The 19154-nt window shown below is 39.8% G+C and overlaps 1 long non-coding RNA gene across 5 annotated transcripts in view; it reads right to left on the bottom strand.

Annotated features, from left to right (window-relative positions):
* Positions 1–7832, bottom strand: part of LOC307176546 — a 237741-nt gene extending 229909 nt beyond the window's left edge. For 4 of the 5 annotated variants that reach the window (XR_013824815.1, XR_013824816.1, XR_013824817.1 and 1 more), the window contains exon 1: positions 2905–3556. This is a non-coding gene — a long non-coding RNA (uncharacterized lncRNA). Of the gene's footprint in view, positions 1–2904; positions 3557–7434 lie in introns of those variants that run through there. The other variant, XR_013824814.1, reaches the window with a different exon arrangement.
* Positions 7833–19154: the final 11322 nt, after the last annotated feature.

The raw sequence follows: 19154 nt of genomic DNA, 5'->3' as shown, positions 1-19154 counted from the left end.
CTAGGATCACTTAGCCAACGTCAAAGATTACTGTAGGCCTGACCAGCTAATAGAGTACATTCCCCTTGCCTCTGGCATATAGTTAATGCTGTTTGGCCCCCACTCCCATGGAATGTCAACATTTGCACTAAAATCAGGGAGCCCATTCCAATGACAATATCGGACATGCACATCCCTAGCTACATCCCCAGAGAATATCATCTACGGTGTTTTCAGAGACTGGTGTGCTCTTCTCGTGAATTTATATCTAATAGCTGAATGAAGGTAATGCCTTCTGGCTCTCTTGGGACCAGTGAACATAAATTACTCCAACATTCTTATCTCTCTATGAGTTTGGATTCCTTCTCCCACGTTACATAAAAGCATTTCTGTCATCTCAACTTTATTTAGCACTAAGTCCATTTCCTAAAAAGAAAATTTTTCCAACCTAAAATTCTTCACCTGTGAAACTATCAACTAGTGTGAGGTTGGAATACAAAATGTATCAGACATTTAAGTATCAACGGTTACCTTCATGAACCCATGCTTAGAAAATTACTGGAAAGTGTGCTCTACCAAAAGAAAATAAAAAGACATGTGGTACAGAAAACAGAAGATCAGCACAGGAAAGGGGCAGAGGAAATATTTAGGACGACGGTGGAAGTGGAGATCAGAGGGAAATGTGCGGTTGTGCATCAGGTTCAGAGGACAACTTGCCCCGATTTAAGCAGGTCAGAAAGCGCCAAGAGAGATTTCTTTAAAAATATGAACATGTCACTTGGACATTTTATGGACATTAAGGCTTGAATTGTAACAAGTATACATAAAGCTAAACCAAAAATGTTAAGACATTCATCAACTCTTTCTTGAAAGGAAAAGCAGTTACGGTATATCTTAAGTCTCATCACATGTGATTAGTGTTTACATAGTCATAATGATGTAAGTCCTCAGTACTGATCTAACTAAAATTATGACACAACTATGAAAACACAAAGGCATCATAGGAAGTGAGAGACAGAGTATTGAGGATAATGAGGCAACATCCTCATCTTCCATACCAACAGTTAATACCTGAAACCATAGGATTAACAGGTTACAAAATGAGAATTTTAAGAGATTGGGAAATAAGAATTGAAAGCGGTTATATCTGCAGCAGGAGCATAGGCAAGAGTGGTAGAGGACCAGTGTATATCACAAGCAAACTTTGTATAATAATTTGGATATTTCGATCATGGGCATAAGCAAACTCGATACCAATAAATTCCACTTTGCTTAAGAAAAAATAATCATATATAGGTATATTAGAGGTATCTAAAGTGTATTGAGTGCCAAGAAAATTCCGTTTTATCTGATCTTTACAAAACTCTGTGAGACAGACATAACTTGTTATGGATGAGAAAACTGGAACTCAGAAAGAGTAAGTAACTCATCCAATGGTTTTCATTTAGTCAGTAGTGAGCCCAGGAATCAACCATGGAACCACGTGGCACCAAAGTCCTCGTTCTGTCTATTGTGAAGGCACTGCCCTCAGTAAAATATCTTTATGGAATGACTAAAGCACTCTTGGATGGACTTTACATGTATTGCAAGGAAAAGAAGTGCATCCCTAGTTGGAGGAACAATGGAATGTGTTCTGACAGGCTAACAACAATTGGCCTGATTGTAATAAGGTCGCTCACATTATAAAAAAGGGAGGACTGATGTTGGTTAGCTTTAATATAGAGATGGCATTCATTCCAGAGGAATTTTCTCATTAATATTAGGGAACAGAAAGGAATAAAAAACACTTCGGCCATTATGCTACTTCCTTTATTTATAAAATTAGACTTTCCTGACAGTGACAAACACATATCCATCTGGAAAACTCCCGTGTCATAAGAACAGATGTTTAAATGACCCACAACAAGAAGAAAAGTAAATACAGAACAAGACTTCTTGCCAAAGCAAATTATTAAAGCAGGAGCAGCAATCTGCTTGCACAGCCCAGAGATGGCTTAACTATAGGATACAGGTGAGGACAGAGGCCTCCTGTGCTAAAACGAGCTCATTTCCATGCAGTAGGTCCATCTTTAAAAACAAAACCACAAATAAAAATAAACACTTCTATCTTCTCCTATGGAAGTACTAATCTAATAGTAACCTAAAATTGTTCAGCAAAGCAATTGATTGAATTTTGATCAAAACATCCTTGTTGGGTTTATCTTGAGATTTATGGAATAACAGAACTATTTGAGTTCTTTCCGGTAACAACTTACAGTCTAAGAACTCTTTAAAAGGCTATTTCTTAAGTCTCTGACCTTCATGGGACTCTGTGACATCATCTTCATGGAAAGGAATGTTATATAATTGTGGACTCAGGGTATATTGTTTTGGATAATATTCTCTATGGAGGTACATTATGAAAACAGTACTTACATTTGTTCATATAATTACCACATAAAGTATTCAGCAGTTAACATAGTGGTGTCAAAGCAGATTGCACGGATGGCAAAGAATTGCAGATGTCCTGCCAATTATTCTAAGTACTGTTATAATAAAAATCGAATGACTTGGATAGTTAGGTTAATAACATAGAAGAATAAAACATTTGACTTTTAAAAGCAGTTAGTTTGAAGTTATATTACACTTCCGTGCAATACCGTGATAATCAAACAAAGACTCTGTCTTGCATTCTCAGATCCTGATTTGGCATGCTGAATGAGAATGTATTAATCGATGTTTTTGCCTATGGCCAGGTTTTAAAGAAGGAAATTATGATTCCAGGTATTTGAGCAGAGGAGAGATTCAGCTGTTTACACACCAGGCACAATAGGTGAGCTGTTACCTAGGTTTGAAGTAGTCAACTAGAAAGAAAATATATGCTAGCTAAAATAAAATCATAAATCTGTCTTTATCAAGAATCATAGTGTAGTCTAAAATACTTACATGACAGAACCATATTTGTAAATTATCTGCTTCTAATAAAAGCTTCGTAGGTACGAACCTCTGCTCTTCTGCAATCCTGTTGATTCCACAATTTCTCAAATGTGTTGTGGAGAAATAGAAGCTGAATGCCAGGGTCACTCAGAGCTTCAACAGAAGTGGAAATTAAATGTGCTTAAGAGACCTTTTGCAGCCTGGTAGGAAAACTGGGTCAAGAACTCACATCTTCCCTTTCACTATTTCAGGTATCAATAAAAATAACTCAACTCGAAGAGCAGGTGGAGTCTTAGTGCACATCTCCAGGCTGATAAAATCATCTCTGACTCATAGAGAGGTTCAGGGCTAAATTTTAAATTTTCCACACCCAGATACATAACTCTCACTGGATTCTCCTAAGATTATATTAGTCAGGCTCTTTGAGATGACAAGGAAAGGGAACATGGCAAGTTCACCCTGAGTGATGGGAGTTTTTGTAAGAAAACACCCAGAGGTAGGTAAACAAAGAAAACCATTTCTGCAGCAGTCAGATGGATTTCTGTTTCTCTGGGTGGGTCTCTTCAAGTTTCTAAGCAATCTACTGTCTGATAAATATATTTCAAAGTTCTTTGAAAGAAAGTATCCAGTTGGGTCAGTTAGGCAGAACTCAGTGAGGCAGTGTCCTTGATCCAAGCCACCTCCTAGATCACTGAGTTTCCCAGTGCCCGGCCTGTAGCTAGCTAATAGTGGCAATTGATAAGAAAGAAATAATCTTGTAGCTGCTTTCTGAAAAGAGGGCTGTGGATGCTCAGATACTTAGAGTGACATTGAGTTCAAAACAGTTTAAAGCTGTGCTGTTTCTAGACTGTCTGAATTAAATACTGAATTTACTACATCCAAGTCCACACAGCTCATGGAGGTTCGTTTGATCTTCCTAAGACTCAGTCTCCTTATCTGTGAAACAAGTATGGTCATATTACGTATCTCATAGCAGGTTATGCAGATGAAATGAGATGCAGATTAATCCATGTAAAGCACCTAGCCGGGAGATCAGATAGTATAATCGCTTAGAAAAAGCCATTAAGTCATGCATAACTGCCCTCGCCCATCCCTCTCCTTCTCTTCTCCCCATCTCCCCTCTCCTTACTAGCACACACTAAGGAAAGGCCATGGGAGAACCCAGCTAGAAGGTGGTTGTCTACAAGCCAGGAAGCAGGTCCTCACCAGACCCTGAATCTGCCAGCAACTTGACCTTGGACTTCCCAGCCTTGGTAATTGTGAGAAATGAATTTCTGTCATTTATGGGCTTATTACAGCAGCCTGAGTAGACTAAGACACCAAGGAAACAGTGTGAGATATGGTACAGAGATGGAAATGGATCATTTGTGTTCAGAAAATGGCAAGCAGTTAAGACAAGCTAGGATGGAACATTCATGTTGGGGAAAGGAGAAAAATATCAGAGGACCTGAATGAGGACTGAGAACCCTGGAATTCCTTGAGTGCCTCTTTCTTCCTAATTGTCTAATGTTTCCGGCAGTTATTGGCCTCTATTTTCACTTGAAATGTCCAGCATTTCTAGAAGGGCAACAGGAGTACTCAAATAACTAACCAGCAATCATAAGTGGAGATGACTTTAGCTGCTCATCCAGAACATGTCCTAAATATAATTGAGCAAAGAAGCGCTCAATATTCCCAAGGCAGAAGAGAAGTGAAAATTCTACATCCAAGAACTCAATTAATATTCCAAGAGGACACTCACAATGACGCTTTGCAGAGAACTTTATTATAAAGAGGCACTTAAACATCCTTTTCATTAACCTCAGACTGCAAGCTGCTTATCCTTTTGCTTTCAAATTGACCTCTAGTGATTTGCAGTTCTTTTGGAAATGTCTTTATTTTAGCAGACAGATCTACTCTTCCAGCTCTTTTTGCTTTGTGTTGTTATGATTAATTGCTTTATGCTCAGCAATCCTTAGCATGTGTGTGACTCCTCATGGTCACAAGAAGACCATGCCTGGGTTCCAGGCAGAAGAAAAGAAGTGGAAAATCAAAGAGCCTGATTCTGCCTGCCTTGTTAGAGGCTGTCTGGGAAACCCTACCAGGAACATTGTCTTTCATCTCATTGGTCCACAACCAGACCTCAAGGCTTCAGTGCCACCACAAACAAATTTGTGTTCTGTTGGTAATAAAGAAAATATAAGAAAACAAAAATCATGCATAACTATTATGCATGCAAATATTCATTTGCATACCACTAAAAATCCCAAGGGCCACGAGTAGTACACAAAGAATATCTGGGTAAGCACTGTACTTGAGAACCTTGAAAGTTGGCCTTGAATACTTTAGTACATTGAAAATATTGCCCTGTTGGAGGGTAATTCTATTTTTCAGTTCTATGTGAAATTTCTGTATATTAGATTTGCTGAAAATGGGGGTATATTGTAGTAATCTAGATAGTTCATGTGTTTACAAACAAATGTATTTTTAAAGTAACATAAACATAACTAAGATATATTCATTTCTTATTCTTGACATATTAAAGTCACATCCACAAGTATCATTATTGTTTAAGGGTACTTTCCTTTGAGGGAGCAGAAGTAAACAATAAGAGGTCTCTTACAGTGAGCCCAGGTGCCCAAGAGAAAGGATGGTCAACCTCTGCTCTTGCACAGTTTGACAGGCCTAGGCAACAAAATGGATAAACATGGGCCTTGGTATCAGGCTGACCTAGGCATTAATTCCTACCTATTAGCTATGTGACCTTGAAGGAAATCATTCAATCCCTCAAAGTTTCAATTTCCTCAGACCAAATAAATCATACTCTCTGGGATAGGGTCCAAGCATCATATTTTTTAACTCCCAGATGGTTCTGATGTCAAGTTTGAAACCCCATCCTCTAAAGCTATTGGTTCTCAAACCATAGCATACATCACAATCAGGCTGCTGGGCCCTGCCTCCAGAATTCCTGATCCTGTAGCTATGGGGTGGGGCATAGTTTGCATTTCTAACAAGTTCCAGGTGATGTTGATGCCGTTGGTCCAGGGACACACTTCACGAATCACTCTTAGAAATGCATCGTATTACCTCTTGTTCCCCTGCAGCGGTATCTATGGATCATATCTGAATGCCCAGCAACTTCCTGCTCCAAGTCATTCAAAATCCCTCCTCCCCTAATTTTTCATTTTCATTCCCAATCCCTGCCAACCTCTGGCACTGTTGATGTTCTCGGTCTAGGCTCATTAGATACCACTCATAATTATTTTTATCAAAACTCCAAAACCAGAATGTTCCATATTATTTGTTTATAACTCCATTATTCTTCCCAGTCTCTACATTACCCCAAGGACAAAAAAAACTGCTTAATTCATTTTCATATCCCTGGCTTTGTGCAAAATGCTTGGCACACGATGGGAGCATAATAAATGCTTTGTTGAATGGAAATAGCCCACAAGCCAAAAATACTTTTCTAACACCTAAGTGTCAGACCTATTTCTCTGAAAAGATCAGTTGGATCAATGATGATGCAAATCTCATCACCACTTATCAGGACCTTTCAGTTCTTTTAAGAAATGTAAGCTGTGTTTTGCTTGGTAAGAAAAGACGTGTTTTTCTAGCCTTATTTTTAACAACTTTTCACACCTCTCTGTTCGCTGGTCTGACCATGCTGCTCTCCCTCAGCCTACACACGTTACACCTGATAACCACAAACCCTTAGCACTTACTGCCGTGTGACAAAAATATACTGAATTTTCCAAATGGAGGTTTCTTACTTTTTAAACAATAATAAGAGAGAACACATCAGGTGAAGGTTGGCTCTGTTTAGCTGTGCAGTCCTGATAAGTAAATAGGATGGAAAACACAACAGGAACATTTGAATTAGCCCCAGTGGGTTCCGCTGATGTAATTGGCCCAACGTCTGTCGAAGTGGGTCTGCTTAATAAGGTGGAGGCCAAGACGGTGCCTGTTACCCTTTAACCTCAGGGTCTGTTTATAATTTGTTATTCATTAAACAGCTAACTCTTTACCAGGAGGCTAAACGCTGGCTATCTTTGCTGCGGTACAGTGTCCTAAATCTTGTTGGGGCTTGTTCTGCCCTTCCTTTAGCAGACATTATAAGTAAGCTCAAGGAACAAAAGCACTCAAAAAAAAAGCATACTGTGACATTATATGTGTCAAAGCCTAGTAAAGGTTCTGGAAAATGACCTTTGCTAAAACAGGGTCTTGGTGCCAAAGGGCCATAGGGAGAAGATTTTTGTTTTGTTTTGGTGTGGGGGTGGGGGGTGGGGGGTGTTTTAATGATGGTGGTGGTTCGGAAGGAGGATAAAAAAACCAGATTTGGGGCTTCCCTGGTGGCGCAGTGGTTGAGAATCCGCCTGCCGATGCAGGGGACACGGGTTCGTGTTCCGGACCGGGAAGATCCCACATGCCGCGGAGCGGCTGGGCCCGTGAGCCATGGCCGCTAAGCCTGCGCGTCCGGAGCCTGTGCTCCACAAGGGGAGAGGCCACAACAGTGAGAGGCCCGCGTACCAAAGAAAAAAAAAAGAAAGGAGGGCTTACCTGGTGGCGCAGTGGTTGAGAGTCCGCCTGCCGATGCAGAGGACGCGGGTTTGTGCCCGGGTCCGGGAAGAGCCCACATGCCGCGGAGCTGCTGGGCCCGTGAGCCATGGCCGCTGAGCCTGCGCATGAGCCATGGCCGCTGAGCCTGCGCATGAGCCACGGCCGCTGAGCCTGCGCATAAGCCATGGCCGCTGAGCCTGCGCGTCCGGAGCCTGCGCTCCGCAACGGGAGAGGGCCGCGTACGTACCGAAAAAAAAAAAAAAAAAAAAACAGAATTGGCTGGTGGAAAATCCTGGGATCTTTTACTCCACAGTGCAAGAAACTCAGAAAAATGTCAGAAAAGAAACAGTGCCTGAAATAAAATGCTAGGAAAACAAACCAACAAACAAACCTGTTAGCTGAGTGATCTGGTCTTAAGAAAGAGATTAAGGAAAACTCCTGCTTCCTTTTAAATTTAAGGAGAGAATATGAGTTTGCATAATTGATGAAATTGTTTGAAACTCCACCTACAATTTCCTGGAAGAGTTAAACATTTATAATTTTTTACAATGTTATCTTCTTAACAAATCGTATCTCTGAATCCCCGGGCATGTTCCCCTAATCCTAATGATGTGGCTTCAGTCACTTGACAAATATTTTCTGTATGCCTACTGTGTTTAAAACTCTATACTGATTAAAGAAACACACTCATACACAGACACAGACACAATGGATTCAGTCTCTGTCCTCACACAGTTTTAAGCCTCCAGAAGGCCTGATTTTTAAAAATGTGTTTAAAGATTAGACCATCTTCATCATGAAACGTTTAGAATTAAGTTTAAAGTAGACAACATAGGCTAAGCAAGTCTCTAAATTATGGCCTCTGGACACTGAAAGAATAGCAGAGATGCAGAAAGGCAGTTCCTGTGCAGTGAGAAGATACTGTTTCACAGAGGAGCATCCAGGATTCATCATTCTCTCTACCACGGAATCTCCTTTGAAAGAAAGTTACTAATATCAGTGGAGCCAGTAAGGGCAAAAACTTAAATTATTACTTTAGAGTCACAAGGAAACACATTTATAGGGAGTATATGCATGTATGTTTATTTTCATAACATGGATCAGGATAAGAAATTGGGGAATTAATTGCCAAGAATTTTTTTAAGAATACAGTATCCATATTTCATCACTTTGTAGAAAACAGGAGCAATTTTTCACTCTCACATAAAACAATCACTAACCCTTAAGTACAAGTTTAATCCTTGCAAATTAGAGTGTCAAAACTGATTCAGAATCTGTATCACAAAATGCTGCTATAAAAGCAATCTTTCTGCTCATCAGAAATTATTTGCTGTGTAGCTCTTTGTAGAGTTGTGTTCTTCTCTTGTCATTTAATTCACCTTTCATTCACCTCTGAAAATCAGTGCCAAACATTTGTGTTATATTTTCAAGGAATACATGCCGGACCTTGTTTATGGTGCTATACCTTGAGTCCAGAAAAATAAATAAATAACGTAACCAAAACTTAAGTATACTGTAACCTAGCACACTGCATGTTGAAATATATCATACTATTCATAGCAAGTAGTCTAGGGTGGTTATCAAAACATAGCAAAAATTTTCCCCGTGTTATTTCAGGATATTTCAAAAACGTGCCTCTGAGCTGTAACACAGGGCTTGATTAATGCATGATTTCCTCTTTAAAATTAGAACCAGGAATCAAGAATGAAGCTTAATAATTTTCATTTGCTCTTCTTTTCCAAGCATTCTAATTAAGGTCTGGTTCCCAGACCTGGTGAGGCAGCTCCTACATCTGACTGCAGTTTGCCGTTATCCCTGCAAGGCAGGAACTCAAACTTTTTTTTGAGTGAATGGGAACAATCTGGGAAGAAACAATAAGGGGGATATGCTGTGAAAGGGGGTTTATTTGGTTTTGGTTTTGCTCTTGTAATTAGAGTTTGCCATGCCCATTGCAACAACACAATTTAACAACGAATGTCAAAAACATCCTTCTAAGTAAAACACCGTTAGTTTATGACTCTTGGAGCCCTCTATTAGGGATATCCTAGTGTCCATTGCTTTACCCTTTTAATTCCTTGAGCTAAATGGTACAAGAGAAGTAACTATTTTATATTTTATATTAAGAAAATGTAAAAGATGTATGTGCTATTACTACTATCCAATGCTTTTAATCTCTTGGATTGACTGTAATCATAAAATGAATTTGAAGTCTTTTTTGGTGGCTTTCATGGAGAAAAACATGGAGAAAAAAGCAGTAATTGTCAAACATGAATTTTCTCAAAATTATTTTTTCTATTTGAAGATAATGACCCTGAATTATTTCAGGATAATATTTTTTTTAAACATTGAAAAGTTGCACTGTAATGTAGTTGGTGGTCTTTAAATGTTTCTGGCTAATATTCAGAAAATAGATATTTAAATTGTCCTTCATAACAGAAGAATAAAAGTCAAAACTTTTCTTATGCAAATCAGATAATCTATATGGGTAAAGTCAATTTCTTGGACTCTATATAGATGTTCTCCCCACCTTCATTTTTCTAAATACATATTTTTTTAGCTACCATGGCAGTGCCAGGCCCAAGGGGTATCATGTATTTAATTGAGTGAGGTACAAATCTTAGAAACGGAGAGCTAGACTTCGCTCACACATCCTTTCTCCATAGCCACCACTGCACTCTCATGCTCTGCATTCTATCTCCCCATCTCCTAACTCAAAGAAGACCGACTTGTTTCATCGTCCTAGAGTAATGTGAACTCATCCCAACCAGTCACTTAAGTAGTTCACTTAAATAAGCTCATTCCGAATGAATGAGTCCCACCCTCACCACCCCGGTTGCCAAAAGCCCATATCAGACCCACAGCCCTTGCTTCAGGTTGGGTGATGTTTACCGAATTGTTTTCGGTGCTTCCACCCTCCCTCTCCATGCCTGCCTGCAAAGCGGACACCCATTGCTTTCTCTTGAACACCACTTAGTTACCTTCTCTAGTTTAAAAATCTCAGCCCCATCCAGATCAATCTCCAGGTACCTATAATTCCTGCAAGCCTTTGCTGCCTCTGGTACTTCCTTCCAGAACGTCCTTCACCATTATTGTTTGCTTATCCAGAGCTTATGGACACTTTGAATCTTGGGCATCTTGTGAAATTGTCAATTCCAGTTCAGTAGATCTGAAGTGGAGCCTGAGATTCTGCTGTGATGTCATTGCTGGTGGTACAGACTACACTTTGAAAAACAAAGATTTAGATAACTGTTCCTTTTTGTCGGGGAAACACTGGTCTCTGGCAAGGGCCAGCAAGAGAACTACGTATAAGAAAATAGCTTCCATCTGATTGAATCAAGTTAAGAACTACCCAAACCTCTACAAAAGTTATGCGGTATGGCATGGATGATTGATAACTGTGTACATATATGCCGTAGATTTGTCTATATCCTATGTAAATAAACCCCAAAATAACAATTGAAACTTCTAAAACAATTGTCCAAAGTGTTTATATGCTATATAACACCCAAATACCAGCACAAATAACACGAAAGAACTGTGAACACTGTATTTCTGTCCTCCATACCTGTGCACCATGCATTTATTTGCTTTTGCTCAGCTGCTGCCCTCCCACCTGCAGTGATCCGTGAGCTGGATTTTCTCCATTGGTTCCACTACCTGGAGTCCAGCACCCTGTAGCCAATGGTACTTCTTGCCTGTCTTTAATCTCTACACGATTGGAAGAGCTAAAATAATGCACTTCAAAAAATCCTAGTGGGTGGGTCTTATAAAGTTTATATGCTTTTACTTAAAGCACTTTTTTTAAAAAAAGACCATGATTTCTACTTTGTTTCCTAAGTGAAGTACTGACAGAGATCCCTAACCCAAGAGAACAATCTTCAACGTGGCTCAGTAACCGCTCTTAATTGCACTGGCTAGAAAAGAGATGGAAAATAAAACCAATCAAATTTTCACATTGTTTCAAATATAAAATTATTAAACATGTAGTTTTAGTATTTTTATTGAGTTCATATTCGTGATAAAATCTTGAATCCTCTGAACTCTGAGGGACCAAAGAAAGCTTTTATCTTGGGGAAGATGGATTCAGCATTTCTGTAGGCCTTCCATAAATATAGTTCAGTTTTTATAAAATGGAAAATTATATACATTTTATGAAATTTGGTAAAATAAACATTTTCAAATAAAGAGTGCTAAATTTGTCCATGTGTATTATTGCTTAGTCCGGAGCGTGCATGTCACTTGCTCAGGCAAGCTAATCAAAGACCTTACCTGGGATTGATGTACAAACTTGGGAAGAGAGGTTCTCTTTCTACCAAGTTTGCTAATCTGGGAGAATGTGAATCTGGCCTTTACAGTAGTCCAATAGTTCCTGCCACTTGGGAAGAGCCTACAAACTCATACGAATGTATGTGTGTATGAGGCAGGGCAGGGGGAGAGAAGGGGGAGGGAGAAGAACAGAGTGGGGGGGGGGGACGAGAAAAGATGAGAGGAGAGGAGAAAATTGCCAGTACTGAGCTTTTATCCCAAAGAGTAAGGTCCTAATCTCTGAAACTTTTCTTTTGATCATGTGAACACACACACACACACACACCGCCCCTGCAGTATACTATTCAAACCTGAAAGACAATGAACTCCCTTATTTTTGTTAATCTAGTTTGAATCAAAGAAATATTAATACACCACATCCATATAGGATATGCTGAATCCACTGCGTTGTGGTTTTTTTAATTTTTTGTTTGCTTATTTACTGAATTGCTGTTTTTTCACCTGCTCCGTTCAGTTTGGGAATGCAGCACTTGTGTTTCCGTAGCCATTCTCTCCCATCTTGTTCCATTGGGTACCAAGTATCCAGTTTTATGGGTACACTACCTTCCAGTCAACAAAATACAACTAAAATATCTTCAAAGTATATAACAAAGAAATAATATTTTTTCTGATTCTTTCCTTTATATTAGATCCTAAAGCCAAGAGAAGAAAAGATATCTTCCTTTTCCTCTCCAGATACTCCAAGTGCCAAGAAGATGTTGCCTGGACGGGCCCCATAACAGATGGCGAATGAATACACGTGTGTGCCAAGAAGCACGCCGGGGTAAAGCCCCACCCAAAGGTACACAGAGGCCCCCAAATTTATCCTGAAGACAAACTTGGAAATATGCTTGTCAAGGTCTCTGCATGTTCCTTCTAAAAGCCATGAAGTCAAGATAAATGAGGATTCCCAAAATTGCTACTCCTGAAGTGTCTGCAAAACCTAAGAGTACTTCCTTTTTTGAAGCAGGTGACCTAACAGAGTCTGGGAGCAAAATCAGATTCCCTGAATAAATAGGAGGGAAGCAATAGAGAGGAACAATATCCTAAATCCAAGAAGTTGACTCCATCATTTAACTACATCTAAGTATTGAAGCCCTTGTTGAAGAAGAAACCCTACTGTAACGAGGGAAGTTTTTAAAAAAAGCATAGTAGTTGACCCTAAAATGTGTCTCCAGAATATGAATCTTCCTGTCTTACCCTTCCCTGAGAAACACAGATTGTTACATTTAAAATAACATCTTCCCACGACACCTCTCTTCCCAGCACCTCCACACGGTTGAGCCTCTCTCAACAGATGGAGTCTTGTCCTTTCTTGATCCTCATTCTCCCAGAGAGAGAGTAAATTCACTGAATCAGTCTTAGAGAGGAAAGGGAAAGTTGACGCAGTGGAATTTTTCCGGCACAGACGTCATGATGTCTCTGTTCAATAGCAGAGTCACCGGCAATACAGCCCAGTGATTGCATCTTGTTCTCTAAATATGCCGGGCTCTCTCTTTGCTTCTCTCCACTGTTCCCCATGATGCCACACAGCCACCCTCTCCCGTAGACAACACTCCTGCCTTCTAGAGTTCTCCTCCCTTTACTATCGTGGGAGGAACTTTCTAAAACCTTTTGGGGTATTTTTCCCCTCAAATGAAGACAATAAAAGACTGTTCCAATGTTTCCCTAAACACTGTCCGTCATGCTACAGATTTATACTTGAGAGACAGATGTAGAAAACAGCATACAAAACCAACATGACCTTTCGTGTATGCAGCCTTTACCTCTGCCACTGAGTCGTTAGCAGTTGTGTGGCCTTCACTCTTTTATGCCTCAGTTTTCTCATTTGTAAAATGGAGAAAGCAACGATACCTCCAAGCATGTAGTTGTGGTGACATTTAGATAAATTCATACATGTAGAGTTTAAAGACTGCCTATCATGTGGGAAGGACATATAAGTGCATCCTCATCATTGCTTCCTGCACTTTCCCCTTTTGTTGCTGCCTCGGCTCTGCATTGCCCAGGCGCTCCTCTTACACACACCCACACCAACGGAAGTTAAGATCCCTGGCTTGTCCCTTCAATGGGAATTTACTGCTTAACGGTCTAACGCCATGTTGGGAATTTGTGTTTGTTATAAGAATAAATAAATAAAAGTTCACATATTTAAGAACTTTGTCTTTTCACAGATTTCAGTCCAGGATCTAGAAGCACACCTCTACAAGTTATTTTTCAGGTGGTATGATTAATGTCATGTCAAAGCTAGCTCAACTTTTCTGATTAAAATGGAAAGAAGGAAAGAAAAAGGAGGGAGAGAGGGTTAAAAAAAAAGAAGGGGGAGAGAAAGAAGAAAGGAAGAAAGAAAGAAGGAAGAAGGGAGGGAAGGAAGGAAGGAAGGAAGGAAAAAGGGATGGAGGAAGGAGAACTACTCTTAGGAAAATCATGAAACTACATCAAAATTCACTGTAAAACAATCCTGTCTCATATCCTATTAAACTCCGTAGGGAATGACATTTGCTACAGTCAGAAAAACAGATGGTGGAAGGAGAGAGGAAAATAAAACTCTTTGAAAACTGAGAATGAAAATGCCATTGCTACCATTTTGGGTCCCTCTGACGTGTTCATATATCACATTCTAGCCTCCAAGACAGTCAGTTTCTTTATTATGTGCATGTCTTCCAGCCTAAAATAGTTCCACGGGGCTTCTAAAGTAAGAAGTGAGAGGCGTTTGGATGTGTGTTTGTGTGAGGTTGCATGTGAGCTTGTGAGTGGGACCAGAACGGGGAACAGTGGGGGTCATTCAAACCCATGAGACAGGCGGCCCGGAGCGGGTGCTTTGCCAGCAACGCAGTGATTCATCTTCCTCTCAGGCGCAAGTACATCAAGTCCTCTGTTTTGCTCTTTAGTTCACATTTGTCCTCTTTAAACCAGTGAGTCATAAGTTGGAAATATGTATGAAATAAGCAAGAAGAATATGTCACTGAGTTATTTCTGGTCATTCAATATACACATCCTAGGACATCGTGCATTTGAAAGGCAAATTTTTAAATATGAGAGGTTTATCCAAAGCAGATAGAATTGGGGCTACAAGTAAAAGAAAAATCAGGTGCAAGAAGAAATGGAGCCTGGTAAAACGATTAGATTTCGGTGGAAAGAATAAAGTATTTCTTCATGCTCTCAAAAGGATAATTTTCTTCAGAGGAAATTGCATGAATTCTTGGTCCTTCGAATTAGCAGAGAACTATCTTTGCCAAAGTTTAGTGCTGGGAAACAAATGACATTTGGACCTTTGCAAAGCTGTCCCATCTCTCGTGGCAAATAGGAGCTTCATACCTTAATGCAAACTGAATTCTTCTATTAACACCTTCCCAGCCAAAACTAGTCACCTGAGAAATCAGAGGGTTAAATAGTTGAGGAGTTTTATCGGGAGAAAATACAAACCTGAAAGCAGCCACAGAGAATTTCCGGCCTAAGAATGACCAACACAGTCCATTTTCACATTTCCATCTGTTCAGTGGTTACCTGTTGAGCACCTGTCATGTGCCAGGTTGGAAGTATCCGAGGCACTGAGGACATAGGCCATTTCTTCATGGACCTTGGGTTTTATGGGTCAAGACAGGTATTTAGCAAATAATAGAAATAATATTTGTGACAGTCTCTACTATGAAGAGTAGTTGAGGTAAGGGCCTTGCTTGTCTGGGTTTGGGGGCAAATGTGTGATACAGACAGGAAGATTTGAAATTTTGCTGAGACTCAAGGGAGGTGAAGGATGAGAAGGCAAGAACAAGCAAAGGGAATGTCATCAGAAGGCCATGAGGCTAGAAGGAGGGTAAGGTTTTTGAGAAACTGAGAGAGAACAGTGTCATTGGAGCACAAAGAGAAAGGGGGGAGGCATAAGATGAGACTGGAAAGGCCAGAGGTCATAAGGGGAAAATCTTCTAGGCCATGCTGAGAACTGTGGACTTTCTCCAAAGAATAATTACAAGTCACTGGAAGCAGGGGAGTAACATGATCAGATGTGTATTTTTAAAGATAACCATCTTTTATGGAAAGAATTTAGTGGGGAGAAAGGGAGGGAAAAGAAAAAATGTTCAGGGGCTATTGAAGTACTCCAACATCTTGATCCAAGATGATGGCCATGGAGAAAGGAAATGTACAAAAGGTTGTGATGAATTGAGAAAGTCTTGTTAAGAAGACAGTGATTGTTTTCATGCCCTGGAGGATAGGGCTGGATGGGAGAGAAAAAAGAATGGGAGAGGAGGATGGTGTCTGGGAGCCCTCCTCTGTGAATTGTAAAAAAGACTTCCTCTCTGTGTCATATGTATTCTTGTAACTTAGACACTGCCATTTTCCTCTTCTTTTTGTCCCCTTTCCCCTACTAGTTTTTTTTAACATCTTCATTGGAGTATAATTACTTTACAATGTTGTGTTAGTTGCTGCTGTATAACAAAGTGAATCAGCTGTACATATACATATATCCCCATATCCCCTCCCTCTTGCATCTCCCTCCCACCTCCCTCCCTATCCCACCCCTCTAGGTGGTCACAAAGCACCAAGCTGATCTCCCTGTGCTATGCGGCTGCTTCCCACTAGCTATCTATTTTACATTTGGTAGTGTTTATATGTCGATGCTACTCTCTCACTTCGTCCCACCTTCCCCTTCCCCTTCCCTGTGTCCTCAAGTCCATTCTCTACGTCTGCGTCTTTATTAACAGTTCATGTCACAACGCAATCTATAGTTGAAAGACTCTCTGGCTGGGATCCTGGCAGAACAAAGGGAGGATGGGTGTTACCCAGAGAGTGTGGCCTGAGCTGGTTGCAATAACTGCTAGGAGTGAAAAGACAGTGGGTGCATCCTCAGTTTTCTACAGAATAATTTTATTATGTTACATGGAAGCAATTTTCTCTCGCAGAAGTATATGCGTAGAGGGAAGTATACGTTTATTTTCAACAGCCAAAGGGTATACACCTTATAGACGTTCGTCACTTTTTTGGCTGCCCAGCATCTGACCTTCTTCTGTATCTTTAGGGGATTTCACATCTTACAAATCTTGATGGGTGGCATACCCTACCATAGAGGCAAAAGATGCAAGATACTCACCAACCCAGATTTCCTTGCAGCTGGGGTATGTGCACATTTCCTGGGCTGAGCTAGTCAAATGTACCCACCCTGTATTGTAAATCAGAAATTGTGCAAAGAAGGGACAGCTGAAAATGTGCTCTGATGCAGGTGGCAGTGACAACATCGGTATCTGCTTCTCAGAGATGGCAGAACTAGGGTATCCAGTGTAGGTGAGACACATCAAGGTATAGATCTCAGCAGTAGTCACTGTATTTTCTCCAGAAGAGTTATAGGATGTGTTTTAGGTTGTGGTTCTTGCTACATCAAATCTCAAACTCTTTGTTCTGCTTTCCCAGTGATTCTGTGAGACTCTCAATAGCCTTACAATTAATTTTCTTCCTCCATTTGTATCTGGACTTTAAACAAAAACCCTTTAGTAATGCAATAATATTTCACATCCCACTCACTGGACAGTTTAACAAACTGAAGCACACTCTAGATAGTTTAGATAGCACATGTAGATAGTTAATTTAGCAGTCTGTTATTATATATTTCAGATGATTGGTATCTTCATTCAGAAGTCTCAGTTTTTGTTATTTGTTGTATTTTATTACTTCCTTAACTTTATAAAAACATACGCTTTTCCCTAAATACACAAATACGGGCCTTTGAGAAGATGATGAGTAGAGATGAGACTTCAAACTCTCAAGCAATAAGTGTGACTCTGCTAGCTGGCATCTTCTCGATATCCATGCCACCAGGTAGGCTCCCACTGACACTGCCGATGTAGAGACTAGCCCCTTGCACCTCCTGTCAGAACCCAGAAGGCACATGACCTCAGAAGGGATGCTAGCCAACACAGGAGCAGCAACGAAGGGAGAAGATTTAATATTACCACAAGCCAAAATGGAGGAGACCAAAAGTATGTAATTCCAGGCTCCAATTCCCACACATTCCTCAAATGATTCTCTTTGGGTATAACAAAAAAAGATCCACCAGGGAGCTGGATACACTCCTTCATCAGGAGTCTACCCCAGCCTGATAATCCTGCAAGCATTTTCACAAAGGTGTCAGCGTCCCAGGGAACCTCCAGCATGACCTTGCATTGTTGATAGCTCTCGTCCTCCCACTTCCTTCTTAGCGAGGCAGCCTCTGAAAGGATTTGGCAGAGCTCCATAGACCAAGTTCTGGCTCCATATTTTAAAGGCAGTCTTTTTTTTAATTGAAGTATAGTTGATTTATAACATCGTGTTAGTTTCAGATGTACGAGCAAAGTAATACAGTTGTATCTATTTTTTCAGAATATTTTCCATTATAGGTCATTATAAGATATTGAATATGGGTCTCTGTGCTATACAGTAAATCCCTGTTGCTGATCTATTTCACGTATAATTTGTAAATATCTGTTAATCCCATTCTCCTAGTTTATCTGTCCCCACCTCCCTCTCCTCTTGGGTAACCACAAGTTTGTTTTCTATGTCTGTGAGTCTGTTTCTGCTTTGTATATAGATTCATTTGTATTATTTTTTAGATTCCACATGTAAGTTATATCATATAATATTTGTCTTTCTCTGTCTGACTTACTTCACTTAATATGATATTCTCTAGGTCCATCCATGTTGCTGCAAATGGCAATATTTCATTCTATTTTATGGCTGAGTAATATTCCATCATGTACATATACCACATCTACTTTACCCATTCATCTGTTGATTGTCACTTGGGTTGCTTCCATGTCTTGGCTATTGTAAATAGTGCTGCAATGAACACTGTGGTGAATGTATCTTTTTAAATTAGACCTTTCATCTTTTCTGGATACATGCCCAGGAGTGGGGATTACTGGATCGTATGATAGCCCTATTTTTATTTTATTTTACTTTTTTTTAGAAGAAATGCACAAGATGATTTATAACAGTATTATGCATAATAGCTAAAAAACAATACAAATTTAAGAACTCATCAGCAGTAGAACAGATAAATACATTGTGGTATATTACTACGAATAGAATATCATACAGCATTAAAAATTGTCAAACTCCTGCTATGCACAATAATGTGGATAAACCTCACAAATACAATGTTGAGTGAAAGATGTTGGACACCTAAGGTTAAGTTTATATAAAGATTGCATTTACACTGCATTCAAAACTAGGAAAATTAATCTATATGATTAAAAGTCAGGTCAATAGTTACTGTGGTAGAGAGAATAACGCCCTCCGTAAAGATACCTATGTCCTAATCCTTAGAACTGTGAATATTTTTCCTTACCTAGCAAAAGGAACTTTGCACATTATGATTAAGTTAAGGACTTTGAGATGGAGAGATTATCCTGGTTTATCTGGGTGGGCCCAATATAATCATGAGGCTTATA

This window comes from Stenella coeruleoalba (assembly GCF_951394435.1).
Source record: "Stenella coeruleoalba genome assembly, chromosome: 18".
Taxonomy (NCBI): Eukaryota; Metazoa; Chordata; class Mammalia; order Artiodactyla; family Delphinidae; genus Stenella; species Stenella coeruleoalba.
Note: the sequence above shows the minus strand (reverse complement) of the source record. Positions and strands in the feature narration are given on the sequence as shown.